Source organism: Peromyscus leucopus, chromosome 8a (genome assembly GCF_004664715.2).
Source record: "Peromyscus leucopus breed LL Stock chromosome 8a, UCI_PerLeu_2.1, whole genome shotgun sequence".
NCBI lineage: Eukaryota > Metazoa > Chordata > Mammalia > Rodentia > Cricetidae > Peromyscus > Peromyscus leucopus.
Window position 1 is genome coordinate 54863816 of NC_051085.1, and position 14800 is coordinate 54878615.

The 14800-nt window shown below is 51.9% G+C and overlaps 1 non-coding gene across 1 annotated transcript; it reads left to right on the top strand.

The window, feature by feature from the left end:
• The first annotated feature begins 13629 nt into the window (after positions 1 to 13629).
• On the top strand, positions 13630 to 13732 carry LOC114691403. The gene has a single exon (XR_003734211.1). It is a non-coding gene; the product is annotated as a U6 spliceosomal RNA (small nuclear RNA).
• The last annotated feature ends 1068 nt before the right edge of the window (positions 13733 to 14800 follow it).

Consider the following 14800-nt stretch of genomic DNA (forward strand, 5'->3'; position numbering starts at 1 on the left):
ACGAAGGACTTGCTTCCCAGAAGGCTGGGACGGAGGCCTGGGAGAGCTGATACACGGAGCATTGCACTCTGCTAGCTGCCCGGTCCTAAGGACTTTCTTAGAGCACTTCCATAATCCTAGAACCACAAGTGAAGCAAGGGGCAAGGCTGTGAGAGGCATGACATAGGCATGACGTAGGCCCACGGCCTCAGGTCTATCTGTCCGTCTCTAAGCTGAGGCCACATCCTGGATGAGCACCAGACATGGTGCTCTCACCCCATCCCAACCATCTACAGAAAACACTTACTCCACCCACTTTCCTGTACAGAGTGCCTTGCTGATCATAGTCAAGAAGTTCCCAGAACTGAAGCACCCTGGGAAAAGTCCCTAGGGGAGGCCCCAGGGGAGGTGCCAGGGGATTAATTTCTCCCCCAACATTGCTGCTTCCCATCAAGTGGCCATGTGTTTGTTTGATGCTACCTAGTTCTGGCCCCCTCCACACTCAGGTCTGGGAGGGACTTCCCACCACTCTAGCGGGATTACCTATTTGGAAGCATTGCAAGTGGGGAATGTTGCCCTCACCGTCAACGTCACACGTCCTGAGACCTTCCCTGGACTCTCCTCAATCATCGCCAGGTCTTTCCTTGGGCTCTCCCAGAGCACTCCAGCTCCTCTTTCCTACAATGCTGGAACTCAGTGGAGGTTTGTCTGGTTTCCCATGAACTTCTCCTTCTCCAAACAGCACATCACAATGTCCTCCCCTTTCTTGAAGAGATGTCCTCTACAGCTTGGCCAGCCGTATGGAAAGTTGAGCTCTGTTGCAGAAGGTCTGAACTCTGAGTTCACACTGAGTTAGGAAGGTGGAGAGCCAGCCAGAGGTCAAATGATGGCATCATCCTAGACAGCCTTACCCAATGGTGGCTACAGCTTCTAGGATAGGTTGCTCATAAAGAATGCTGGTGGTCCTGAATGGACATTTGATGGCTGCAGGAGGTCTGAGCCTCCCACTCACATTAATGAGAGCAGAAACTTGCACCAGATTAGTACATTATTCCTCTATTAATGTGTGTGTGTGTGTGTGTGTGTGTGTGTGTGTGTGTGTACATGTATTTGTGGAGGTCAGAGGTCAACCTCCAGTGGCACTCTTCAGGGGCCATCTACTTGCTTGTTGAGCTCTCACTGGTCTGGGGTTCCCTGATTAGACTGGCTGTCCCGGGGATCTGTCTGTCTCCACCTTCCCAGTGGTGGGGTTACAGGCACACAGCGCCACACCAGCTGTGGGTGCAGGAGGGGACTCAGGTCTTCCTACGTGCCCTGCCAGCACTTTACAGACTGAGTGGCAGCCCCAGCCCCACATACTGGTGTGTGTGTGTGTGTGTGTGTGTGTGTGTGTGTGTGTGTGTGTACATGTATTTGTGGAGGTCAGAGGTCAACCTCCAGTGGCACTCTTCAGGGATCATCTACTTGCTTGTTGAGCTCTCACTGGTTGCTTGTTGAGCTCTCACATACTGTTACTCTTTGTTGATTCCAGATGCTCTCCATCATGTTTTAATGTTTCTGGGGAAAAGCTGCCTCTCACCTACAGTGTGGGTAAGTTTTTGTTTTTGTTTTTGTTTTTGTTTTTGTTTTTTTGTTTCCCTGAAAAGGGATGATTATGTCAGGGCACACTTCACATCTGATGGAAGAGAGTAGACAGTGATAAGTGTGGGCAAGACAAAGGCTCTACCTGGGATGTCTCTCAAAAGAGACTGTCCTCAGAACCGGCCACACCCAAGGACTGGGCATCTCTCCTCAGTAAAAGATCCCACAGGAGGGGCTGGAGAGATGGCTCAGAGGTTAAGAGCACTGACTGCTCTTCCAGAGGTCCTGAGTTCAATTCCTAGCACCCACATGGTGGCTCATAACCATCTGTAATGAGATCTGGTGCCCTCTTCTGGCCTCCAGTCATACATGCTGTATACATAATAAATCTTTAAAAAAAAAATCTCAATTTCTTTAAAAAAAAAAAAATCCCACAGGAACTGGGGTCACAGAGCCCCAGTGATCCCCAGAGCAGCCGCAGCCGAGCCTCGGCTTCCAGAGCGTGTGGTAACCCTCCATTCCCCACTCTCCTCCGAGTCTAACTACAGTAGGGGCAGCTGTGGGGTTCCCTGCTTCCCACCACCCTCTCCTGAAGGAAGAGACAAGCCAGATGGACAGATCCCTATGGCTGCCAACCCATGTTTCTCTGCTACCCCAGCCTGTGTGCACACTGTCACTGATGTTTTAGCTCCAGCCGTGTGTGTGTGTGTGTGTGTGTGTGTGTGTGTGTGTGTGTGTGTGTGTGGTGTCTGTGTGAACTGTGCCGTCACTCTGTCCCAGGAAACGGATGTGGGCATGAGAGGGACAAGGAGACCCGTACGCTAATTCAATACCACTCCAAGTGAAGGAAGACCTTTGGAACGGCAAAGAACTGGTGGCCTCATGCACAGTGGCTTCTAACGAGGGGACCATTCAGGACCCTCCTAGCTCTGAACTTTCATCAACAGAGTCACCACCTCGTCACAGCTTCCCAATGGACTCTTCTGACTGCTCTGGAGAACATTCATATAGAGTATTTTAATCAGGGTTACAGCAGTGTGGCCTTCACCAAGGCCCTTCCTCACGTCTGAAAACTGAGAGGAGCCCTCTGCTCCCTGATCTTCCCTCTTCACAGGGTCCAGGCAGGGGTGGAACACAGGGCCTCTTCTCCTGGTGGTGCCTGGTCCTATCCTGGCCCTGCCCGCTCGCTCTTCTAGCTGCCGAGAGTACACCCCCACCCTGCTTTTATTCCGTGTGTCCTCCACTGGCTGGTGGGATTAAAGCCGGAGCCTATGTCCCTGGATGCGACAGCTGTTGGAGCAGTCACAGGACACAAGCCAGCATGCTCCCTAAGGTGGAAACACAAAGGCTTCATCTCCCTGGACTGTCACGGAAGCATCAGCCACAATGGCTGCAGATGAACCCACAAGGCTGGGGACCACAACCCTGTTCTGCTGGAGCCTGGGGCTTCATCAGATTCATCTCCGGAGCTCTGCACAGGCTGAGAACACAGAGCCTGAGAGGGTCCTCCTCACCACACACATGTACACACACGAGTCTCCAGGAGCAGCCTCCCTCCATGAAGAATTCTACCGTAGTTCCATTCTCCCCCATGGACCTGGGGTCGGGTTCACAGCAGCCTTGACTTTCATGCATAAGCAACACTTCCGCTGCCCAGGAATACGAAGTGAAGTCTGGGGCTGGTGATGGTGGATACAGGAAATGGGGGCACAGGCCTCATTTAACTGGAAGTTAGTGTTTTAAAATTGCATTGAGATGTTATTTGTCACAGTAGTAGGACACAGCTCCAGAAACTGAGAGACGTTTTCAAAGTCTACAAGCCATGAAGCTGTTACAAACCCAACTGTGGTCAGGCCTCATGGCCACCCTGCCCCAGAGCTGGAAGAACAGATGTCCCACCTGCCTTGAGCTACCTGAACAGGAACAGGCCCTGATGGCTACAGACTACCCCTTAGGTTTCCTACCCTCTCACCTGAAACCTGGCACCACATGGAATTCACCATGGAATGCACAGGACTTTTCTTTCCAGCAAAGGCTCGCTCTCTCTCTCTCTCTCTCTCTCTCTCTCTCTCTCTCTCTCTCTCTCGCTCTCGCTCTCGCTCTCGCTCTCGCTCTCGCTCTCTCCCTCCCTCCCTCCCTCCCTCTCTCACTTTCCCCTCCTCCCTCTCCACACTTGGGCATACATACACTCACCACACACTAACATATAGCACACACACACACACACACACTCAGGTCAGAAAGCCTTTTCATTGCTGGTTTATAAACGAAATCATACAGCCTGTACATGAGTAATGGTTTCTACAACCTAGACTCACACAGAGAGTAGCCACCTCTCCCAGATCCTGTTCTCTGATCCCCTTGGCCAGAAGCTGGCTGCACACGTGGTCACCTTGCACTCCAGCTAGGAAGAGGCTGAATTAATCTGACTCAGCTTGGCCAGCACCCGAGCAGGGCTGCCCTGGTAAAGCGCCATTCTCTCCTGCTTTGGTAGCTCCAGCAGAGAAAGGTTCAGCCTTCTGCAGAGCTTTCTGCCCTCTCTGGGGTCCTTTCCTAGGGCCCAGGCAGGGCTCAGCCGAGGAGAAGGGAGGGACACAGGGCTGGAGGAAACTTCCACGCAGAGCAGTCAAATCTGGTTCCCACCAGATAGCACCTCATGGCCCCTCTCCACAGGAGTCCACAGTGAAATGGCAATGGGTACCAAAGACTAAGCATTTTCACAGGAAGGTGAAGCAGGTTTTTCTTTCCAGGGCACAGAGGAAATAAATCCCCAAGGCTCCTGGGATACTCGGTTGGAGCTTAGAGCTGAGTGCTGGGGTCTGAGATCCACTCAGATTTAACCTTGTAACCTTGCAGCCCCTCTAACCCCCCACCTCCCCCACCCCGTCACGTCATCAGCAGCACTCAGCCTTTGCACGGCGTTTCCCTGCGGGGCTTATTTTTAAACACTATTCACGGGAGCATCCCACAGTGCACAGTGTGGGCCTGAGCCAGCTGCGAGCTTCCCTCTCACACCAATTAAAGCCGAGTTTGATGCTCCTTAGCATATGAATCAAGGCACCAGGCAGTGTATTTATTGCTTGCTCAAGCCCTTCGTATCTTCTCCAGCTCTTCTCCCAATGGTCTCCTCCCCACTCCCAGCCCCTGAGCCCGGGGTCGGCCCATTACACCTGCAGCTTCCTTGTGCTATGCCCTACCCCCACCCCGGTCCAGCACGTCTAGGTTGCACTGACTATAATCTTTCCCTGGACCAAATTAGGTTTTGTGCATGCTCCCAGGGCACCTGGGACCTGTACCAGTTGTAAGGAAGATGTTTTTGATGAAATATCAAAAGGAATGGGAAATGCAGGGATTCAGCTGACTAGCTGGCTCCCTGGCACCCTCGAATTTGAATTCTAAACCAAAAAAACCGTTGAAGGGATTTTGAGATTTATTCGGGTCAGGAGACATGAGGAATTCTTCTAATGAATGCACTGCTCCTTGTGTTTCCGATTTCCAGCTTTAAAAAAAATTCTCCAGGCTGACACTGCCTATCATGATTTTAGAAGATTAAGGAAGATCTTTTCTCTCAGGCCTGTCTGTGAATATGGATGCTGCCGGTCACTGCGGGTGGTGCTCTGAAATGCAGCAACCATGTTCTCCAGGAACACATGGTGTCACTGGCTGGAGGCAAGCCCAGGCCTTTGATATTGATCAACACACGGGAATTAGCCAGTGGAGACAGATGAGGATACTGCATGATAACTCTGAGATCCACAAACCCTCTGACATGGGCTTTGCCTTCCTGTGAGAATCTCAGAAACGGAAGAATGGCTGGAGGCTGTGGGGTGTGTGTGTGTGTGTGTGTGTGTGTGTGTGTGTGTGTGTGTGGTGAAGCATACACATGAAAGCACAGATGCTCCCAAAGAGGCCAGAGAAGGACACAGGGTGTGTCTTCCTCTGTTGTCTTCCATCCTATTCCCTTAAGATCAGGTCTCTCATTGAGCTGGAAGTTCACTGTTTTGGCTAGGCTGGTCAGCAAGCTCTAGGGACATACCCATCTCCATTTCCCAAGGCTGGGGCGACAGGCACAGAGAGCCATGACCGGCTTTTTATGTGGATGTTGCACAGCAAGTTATCTTACCCATGGAGCTGTCTTTCCAGGCTTGTTTGACAGTTTGTTACCTTTCCAGAGCCTTCCAGAGGTTCTGAGCAGAGTCTAAGCTGAACCCTGGGTTGGTTCACAGGCTTTGGTTTTTCTGTTCACAGCTCACTTGGCATCTCACCTAACCCTGAGCCTTTTGTTCCCAGAATCTCTAGTGGTACTCAGAGGCACCGGGTAAACAATACAGGATGCAAATGGCATTAAACACCTTCCCCGCATCAGGAGCTGAAAAGGATGCTTTGTGGACTCCAGCCCTCCTTCCTCGGGAAGGCAAAACAGGCAGATGAAGCAGGAGACCCAGGTGCCCCTCTCTTCCGCAGCAGGAGGAAGCCCAGGGACGCGCCAGCTGGTCACCCTTCCCCCACACTGCTCTGGCTGACACACAGCCCTGATGTTCTTACTCAGCAGAGCCAGCACTAATGAATGCCCAGCAAGCTCCCGCAGACGAGGCTGGCCACCATGTGTGCCAGGGCCGGGCCACAACCGGAGCCCTTCTGTAGTGCGTGTGCAACCATTCTGTTCTGGGGAGGCTGGGGGGAGGGGATGACGCGGGGCTAGATGAGGGGTGTGGCAAGTTCAATTGTCACTTGTTCCGGGGATAGGTTGTCCCCAGGCAGAATCAGGAGTCAGGTTAATGGGTGAGGGACCCAAAATGAGTGTTTTGGACAAAACTAACGTGGACATGGGGACAGGGCTGTTAAAAAACAACGGGGGCCAGTGTTCCGAGAACACCAGACTTCTCACAGCCGGAGAGAAGTGGGTCAGTGTTCCGATGCAGGGGGGTGGCCGGCTGTGATTCGTCTCTTCTCCCTGTCCCTTGTCCATCAGCACTACTAAATACCTGTGTGATGGGTGGGTGCGCGGATGGTTTTCTTAGACCTCAGGGAGCAACATCCCACACTGACCTCTCAGGTGGAAGCAGGGGCCAGGGTGCTAGGCTCCCAGGTTTGGCGTGGAAGTTAGAAGCGTTGGGAGGTAGATGAGCAATGGCCTGGGGCCCGAAGGGCAGCCTCCTTCCTGGGAAAGAGAAAGAGGACCGAGACCCACTAGCCTTAAAAACTGCTTGTGTGTTGGCTGTCACAACGTGAGCTTGTGCTGTGGCTTTGTGTGTGAAGTGCCCCCAAAATTCACCTGCCAGAGGCTTGTTCTTCAAGCTGGTGATGCCGGTAGACAGGGCCTTAGGTAGTGATTAAATCATACCCACCCACTCACCTTGGAGCCCTTGGGATGGGACTGGTGCCCTGATGGGAAAGGACAACAGTGATTAGCCAAATGAGGACACAGGGAGGAGACATTCTCTGCCAACCAGGCGGAGCCTCCCCCAACACCAGGCAGGCCAAGGCATGACCTTGAACTCCAGCCTCTGGCCCCAAACAAACAAATCTATTTGTCTGCCCGCTGCCCGGTGTGTGGCTTTTGTTACCGAAGCCTGAGTGGGCGGAACCCACGTGGTGGCAGGGTGGTAGTTAGGAGACCTGCTCCATACCAACAAGAGGGAACCTGGGAAACGGGAGAGGAGAGGGGGAGGAGGAAGCGACAGAAAGAGAGGTGTGGCCCCGGGAGGAAGGCCAAAGTCATCACCCAGCTGCAGAAGTCAGAAATAGGGACCACCTGGGGACAGGGGGTGAAATCGGCTTCTTCCATTATTTCTGGTCCAGGGCTGAACTATTTGAACCTAGCCTTATCTCCGCACCTTCTCATTGGTGAAATTATTAAGGCCACTCCACTTAGTTAAAAGGAAGATTTATTTAGTGGGCAACTTACAAAAGGGGAAAGGTAGGTTGCGGGGTCTGGGGAAGGTGTATTGCAGTCCAGCGGTGTTCTCTGGAACTCTGCTCTATCTACCTCCACCGTTCAGGGTCTCGGCACCGAGCGCTCTCGCTCATTCAGCTCTCTGGTCTCCAGGCGCCTCCCCTGGCTCCGCCTCGTAGGGGTGACAGTTGCCAGAGTCTCAATGGGGGTTGGAACTTCCAGATCCAAGCCGGAATGGCTACCCACTACACCTTCTCTCAGAGGCAGGAGCTCACTTACGCCAGCTCCTTGTGGGGGCTCTTCAGGAAGAGAAACCGGCTCTAGAGTCAGGTGGGAGGGGCAGGGACCCCCGAGTGTGGGACCCAGAGGTCCATATGGGCCATGTTGGGACAGAAAGCTTCTGGAAGAACAAAATCCATCTTTCCCCATCCACCCGACAGCACAAAAAATATTCCGTAATTTTGCCACAGGCAAAAAAGACTAGGGTGTATATGCACTGAGCAAGGGAAAGCGCAAACCCCGTTAGAAGACGTCAGGGGGAGGTAATAACAACCGAGTCACGTATGTGAGTCCCAATATGTGAGCTCTTGTGGAGTCAACGCTTGCTCTGCTCAGCCACCATGGGGCAATGCCGTCTTATTCCCTCCCCGACCTGCTGCTCGCTGCTGGCGGTGCCCCTGGGCTTCTCTCTAAAGGCTCCCACAAGCCTAGGACTGCCATGCTGGGTATGAACACTGAACGGTGCGGCACCATTTCCCATTCGGCCCACCAGGCACTCCCCAACAGTGCCCGCCAGAGCTGCTAAGCAACCGCGTGGCCCCGGTGGGCACACTGCCCTCCCCACCAGGCTCCGATTGATATCCGCTGCTCAGTGGTACTATGGATAATCGATAAATATCCTTGTTGGCTCTGTCACCTCCGCGTTGTCTCCAGATCAGCGGCGATGTACTCAGTTCAGCAACAAACTCGGTGGTAATCTCTGCCCTGGTGCCGCAAACGTTCCGGAGGGGGCTAGAGAGACAGCCAGTGAGTGAGTGTTCGCTACACAACCATGAAGACTTGGTTTCAAGTCCCTAGCATCCACATCCAAAGCCATGAACAACCTGCAACCTCTACCCTGGGGGTGGGGAGGCAGAGAGAGGAGGGTTGCCGACCACCAGCCTAATCCCAGGTTCCGTGAGAGACCCTGTCTCCAGAAGCAAAGAGCGCTTCCTCCTACAGCCTCTGCAGGTACATGGGTGCACACCTCCACGTGCAGACACGCGCACAGACAAGCACACACACACACACACACAAACAAACAAATAAATAACTTTTAAAAACAAAGCAAGTACTTAACAGCTTCATTGTATTAAGTTAACTTTAAAGGCATAAATGTAGTGAATTTCCAGCTGTCTAGCTTTAGGTCCTGCAGAAAAGAACCTGTGGTCAGGAAGGGCTCAGCACCCTGGGTAAGCACACACCCCAGAAGAAGGTTATGCACCTTCAAGCCTGCTCCCCCGACTCTAAGGTCCTTCAAAGCTGGTAAGGGTCCTGCCTTCTTTCCCTGGGATCCAGAACTGGAGGTGGCTCTGCCCACACTCCCCCTCTCCGGCTGTTGGTACAGTCAACCGCCTTGCTGGAGGACAAGAGAGCTTTGTTAACCAAGCTTGCGAGGTCAAGGTTCTTTGCGGCTTGCATGCAGTCTCTCTCTGGGACAACTTGGCCGTGAACGTTTCCCCTCTGGGCGGATGCCAGTCACCCTTCCCTATTGTGAGTGGGAGATGTCTGTCCTGCATGGTGGGAGCCAAGTGGCCCCCAGGAACCACGTAGCCCACCAAAGAGAGTCCCCTGGGCCTCAGAACAGGCTCCGGCACTGAGGAACAGCATTCTGCAGCAGAGTCCCCTGTCAGCTCCCACTCAGGCATTGGTAAGAGCCTGTTTGAGCACCTGTTAGAGTTCATGACTCAGAATATGGGGAAAAAGCATAAATGGCACCTGTTTATTTGAATGCTTGGTACCCAGGTGTGCCGTGTTTTGATAGCGTGTAGACTTTGGCTGACAGAGTTGGGTCTTGAGGGACAAGTCTTTGAGAATTTTAGCCCACCCCCACTTCAGATCTGTGGTGAGGGACCATAAGACACACTGAGGCAGGCAGGAGGGAGCAGAGTGGGTCATCGCACAAGGATGTAGATATTCGATTCCCCACACAGGATGGAAACTGGAAAAAGTGTTTCCTGTCTCAATCGTCCCGGGCCTGGTAAGATGGTTCAGCAGGTAAAGGTGCTTGTCACTCAAGAGTTTGACCTGAGCTTGACGCCTAGAACCCATGTAAGAGTGGAGGAAGCCAATGAATGCCACTAAGTTGCCCTCAGACCTCCACACATGTGGCACACACACTTGTTATGCATATGTGACAGTATGAGGGCATGAGTGTGTGTGTGTGTGTGTGTGTGTGTGTGTGTGTGTGTGTGTGTGTGTGTTTATATTCAAATAGTTCAGGCGGTAGCGAGTGTGGTTGAGCAGTCTGAGTATGTATAGTTCAGTGTGTGTGTTTCTATAAGTGCGAAGGGGATACATATGTGCATGCATGTGAATGTGTCAGTATGCAAATGGATGTTAATGGAGTAACCATCTTTTTGCCCTCAGTGCTGGTGGAGAATGACCAGGTTTCTTTTCTAGCCCTTCTGCTACTGGCCACCAAAGCAAGAGAAAGTAGACTGAGCATCTATCCTCCTGGCTCTGGCCCTGTGATTCGGTGATATGAGGTGTGGATTTCATGATTACGTGTGAAACATTTCTCTCCTAGGAGTGAGAGAAAGGCCAGTAAGCTGCAGAATTAGCGTGGATGGCTGCTGGGGTCGGGTGTGGGGGGGGGGGTCACACCGACAGGAAAGCTGTGTTTGATGTCTTGGAGTCCCACGGCAGATGCTGAGAACTTCCCACCATGCTGGAGGATTCATCCAGAAGCAGGAGGCACGGTTTTTAGCCAGGATCCCTGACCCTTCCTGAAGTGAGTTCACACGCTCCCGTGAGAGCAGCAGTGGGATGTGGAGAGAGAAGACTTGGGGTAGAGCAAGCGATGATGCCCGAGGTAATGGCCATTTACTGCTAGAAGAATCTGGAAGGCTTCAGGAAGTCGGGTCAGCAATCAGAAAACAAGCTCAGAATGAAAATGTTTTATCATATGTAACAGAAGTCCCCAAGGGCAGCCATCCCCTGCAGCCCCTGCATTTGGTGTTTTAAAACACTTGTGTATGTGTGTATGTGTGCCTCAGGAGGCCAGAGGACAACCTTGGCTGTGGATCTTTGAGTTCTGTCTACCTTGGTTTTTGAGACAAGGTTTCTCATTGACCTGAAGCTCGTGGAGTTAAGTATAGACTGGATGGCAGCAAGCCCAGGTATCCTCCCGTCTCTTCCTCCCCAGCACCAAGTTTATATATGAGCACCACTATGCCAGGCTTTCTTTTATGTGGCTTCCGGTGGGGTGGGGTGGACTCAGGTTCCCATGTTTGCATGGCAAGCACTTTACCTGCTGTGGGATGTTCTGTGTGTTAAGTGTGTTGCTCTGATTGGTGAATAACTAAAACACTGATTGGCCAGTAGCCAGGCAGGAAGTACAGGCGGGACAAGGAGAGAGGAGAGTTCTGGGAAGTGGAAGGCTGAGGCAGAGAGACACTGTCAGCCGCCACCATGAGAAGATGTTAAGATACTGGTAAGCCACGAACCACGTGGCAACTAAGAGATTAATAGAAATGGGTTAATTTAAGATATAAGAACAGTTAGCAAGAAGCCTGCCACGGCCATACAGTTTGTATGCAATATAAGTCTCTGTGTTTACTTGGTTGGGTCTGAGCGGCTGTGGGACTGGCGGGTGAGAGAGATTTGTCCTGACTGTGGGCCAGGCAGGAAAACTCCAGCTACACTTTACTGGGTGAGCTGTCACTTCAGCCCACATTTGGCTTTTAAACACAGCCTGCTCGACACAGTCCGTCACTCTGTTGTTGTGTGTGCCACCTCCTACAGTGAATGATGCATGCACACACTGCTGCGGTGTGCGCGCGCTCTGGGAACTCTTGGGTCAGAACGGTGAGTTTTGAAAAGAAGAAATGGTCTGTGATCTTGAACATGGCCTACCATGTGCCTCATTGTGCCTGACGCTGCAGCCCATCCATCGCTCTGCTCTCCCTTCCAGGGATGCGCTGTGCGCCTGTCTCTCCCCTCCAAGGTGTCTGTGTGAGGCAGAAATCTTCAGCTCCGAGTGAGGAGGTCTCCCTGGGCTCACAGTCCTCTGAGCTGCTGGACATGGACATGCATTCATTTACAGTGAATGTAAGGAATCATGTTGGCCTCTCCTCCTTGACAATGGCTGTAGTGATGTACTGTGTACCCTAATAAACTTGTCTGGGGATCAGAGGACAGAGCCAGCCACTATTAGATGTAGAGGTCAGGCAGTGGTGGCACACACCCTTAGTCCTATCACTCAGAAGGGAGAGATCAGTCTGGATCTCTGTGAGTTCAAGGCCACATTGGAAACAGAGCCTGGCAATGGAGACACACACTTTTAATCCCAGTACTGGGGGGCACACATGCCTTTCATCCCAGGAAGTGATGTCTGAGCCGAGAAAGGTATATAAGGCGTGAGGAAACAGGAACTCACTCTCTTGAGGCTGAGGATTTTATAGAAGTAAAAATGTGGCTGGCTGTTCTGTTTCTCTGATCTTTCAGCTTTCACCCCAATATCTGGCTCTGGTTGGGGTTTTGTTTTGTTTTGTTTTGGGGTTTTTGTTTGTTTGTTTGTTTTTTGGTTTTTCGAGACAGGGTTTCTCTGTGTAGCTTTGTACCTTTCCTGGAACTCACTCTGTAGCCCAGGCTGGCCTCGAACTCACAGAGATCCGCCTGGCTCTGCCTCCTGAGTGCTGGGATTAAAGGTGTGCACCACCACAGCCCAGCCTGGTTTTTTTTTTTGTTTTTTTTTTTTTTTTGTTTTTTTTTTTTTATTATTTAATAAGACCTTATAAGATTTGTGTTACAAATGGCAGTAAGCTGGCATTCACTGGAGACTCAAATCTTGCTGCATGCCTGGCACTTGACTGCATAGAAGCCCTCTTTCCTCCACAGAGCAGGAGGGACGAAGCTTGGCCAGGGCATCTCACTGCCCCTCCTGAGTGTACCTGTGCAGTTTACCTATAGAGTTAGCTCAGGTTCTTTGGGCACCTTGAGACATCGCTCACAGTGGTGGCTGGGCTCCATTGTGGATTCACACAGGTGTCACAACGTGATGCTCACATTCTCCAATCACAGAACATTGCCCATGAGGCTCTGGGTCTCAACATGACATAATGGAGAAGAATCAGGTACAGAACAATATTACGATCAATCACGTGAGTCTATTAAATGGGTAACAGAATTTATTAATGTATAAATTGAAGAAATACACTCACAAATACAGAACGGAGTAGGCAGCTGAAGTTGTCCTCTGGTCTGCCCGGGAGCGAATCCACCTTGCAGGCAGGAGCAGGGAGAAGGGGCATGTGACCCTTCTCCAACTCCTTATAAGAGGTCAGTACAATGGCAGGAAGCACCACCTCCTTTGCCCCGCCCCCCAGCCCAAGGTCATGGGCAGAGCAAATACCACTACAGTTTCTTAAAGCAGAGGGGAAACAAGGAATGAGACAGGTTTGGCCACAGCTTATCCAAGACACCCATCATCTGGTGCTGGGAGATGTCTGTCACATGGCCTCTGGGAGAAATAGCAGATGGCAGGTGGGATTTATGAATCTTGCAGAGGCTCCCCCACCTTCCTGCTCTTCCTGGCCGATGGTCTTCTCGCTGCCAGTGTGCTTCCTCTTCACAAAATCATCCAGACATTTGGCTAAGAGTTGTGGTTTGAATCTGAAGATCTCCGGCAGGCTCACATTTGGACATACGATCCCCAGCCGGCAGAGCTATTTGGGGAGGTTGTGGACCAGAGCGGGCCTCTGGCCATGGATGGGCCTTGAAGTCTGATAGCCCAGCCAGGCCTCCACCTCACACCTTTTCCATCGCGATGGTTTGTATCCCCTCCAACTATGAGCCAAAAATAACCCTTTCTTTCCTCAGTCATATTTTGTCCCAACTTTCTTGAACCCCACCCCCCACCCCCCTGCCATCTGAGCTTTGACTCCGAGGCCTCTCTTAACCAGAATCCAGGCGTGCCCGCTTCGGCAGCACATATACTAAAAACGGAATGGTACAGAGATTAGCACGGCCCCTGTGCAAGGTTGACACAAAAATTATGAAGCCTTCCCCACCAAACAAAACAAAACAAAACAACCCCAAAACCAGAAGCTGAGTGGTGGTGGCACACACCTTTAATCCCAGCACTCGGGAGTCAGAGGCAGGCGGATCTCTGTGAGTTCAGTCAGCCTGGTCTACAGAGTGAGATTCAGGACAGCCAGGGCTACACAGAGAAAGAAACCCTGTCTCGAGAAACCAACCAACCAAACAAACAAAAAATAAAATCAAACAACAAAAGAAGAATCCAAGGCGGGGATGCCCAGCTCTTTCCTCAGTGGTCCATGCCCTTTGGAGAACTCATTTCTTTCAAGTTGACCTCCAGCCATTGGAAGGTCCTGAAAGCCTCAGAACCCACCCCACCCCCACCCCCAAAAGGGGCCATTTTCTCTCAGAGGATGCGTCCTAGGGGACAGATCCAGCCTGTGGCTACTCTCCTAGTGAAAGGGGTAGCCTCTGTGCAGTGTGAAGTCTCTGCTCTTGTCCTTCAAATCCTCAGTACTATGCTCAGCCCAAGCCCAGAGGGCTGCCACTTGCTGGCAAGGCAAGATGCAAGATGTCACGTCCTTCAGGGGGCAACAAGCTGTCACTCACTAGATACCAAAGTATGGAGTGCAGCACATGGAATAAAGGCAGGGCAGCCTTATGTGGCTCTGTGCCCAGACGTGGTGTCCTGACTGTCCTGGCCATGTCCCCACAGGGGACACTAGCACCCCACACAAACCCACAGTCCCCCAGGTTTGCTCCTGTGTGTCCCCCATGGGTCACTCTCCAGCGGGACAGTTTTTCCCTGGCCTGGAGATACAGGCAGGCCACTTCTTGTTGAGGCCACCACCTGCTGCTGTCACCATGTGGGGATAATTTTTCAAAATTCTCTTTTGTTGATCACTTACCACTCATCAGATTTCTGGGTCGGTGGTGAACAAGCAACTTTAAATAGGAAACAGCTTCCTGTGTTTGGGGAGGAAGAAATAGCGTCCCAAGTTAAAATGAGCTGTGTTGCCGGCTCACTGGGCAGAGACCGGAGCCCAGCACTGGGTCCACGGCCTCACACCTCCCCGACCTGTGTGTTTAGATGAAGAGGGCTTG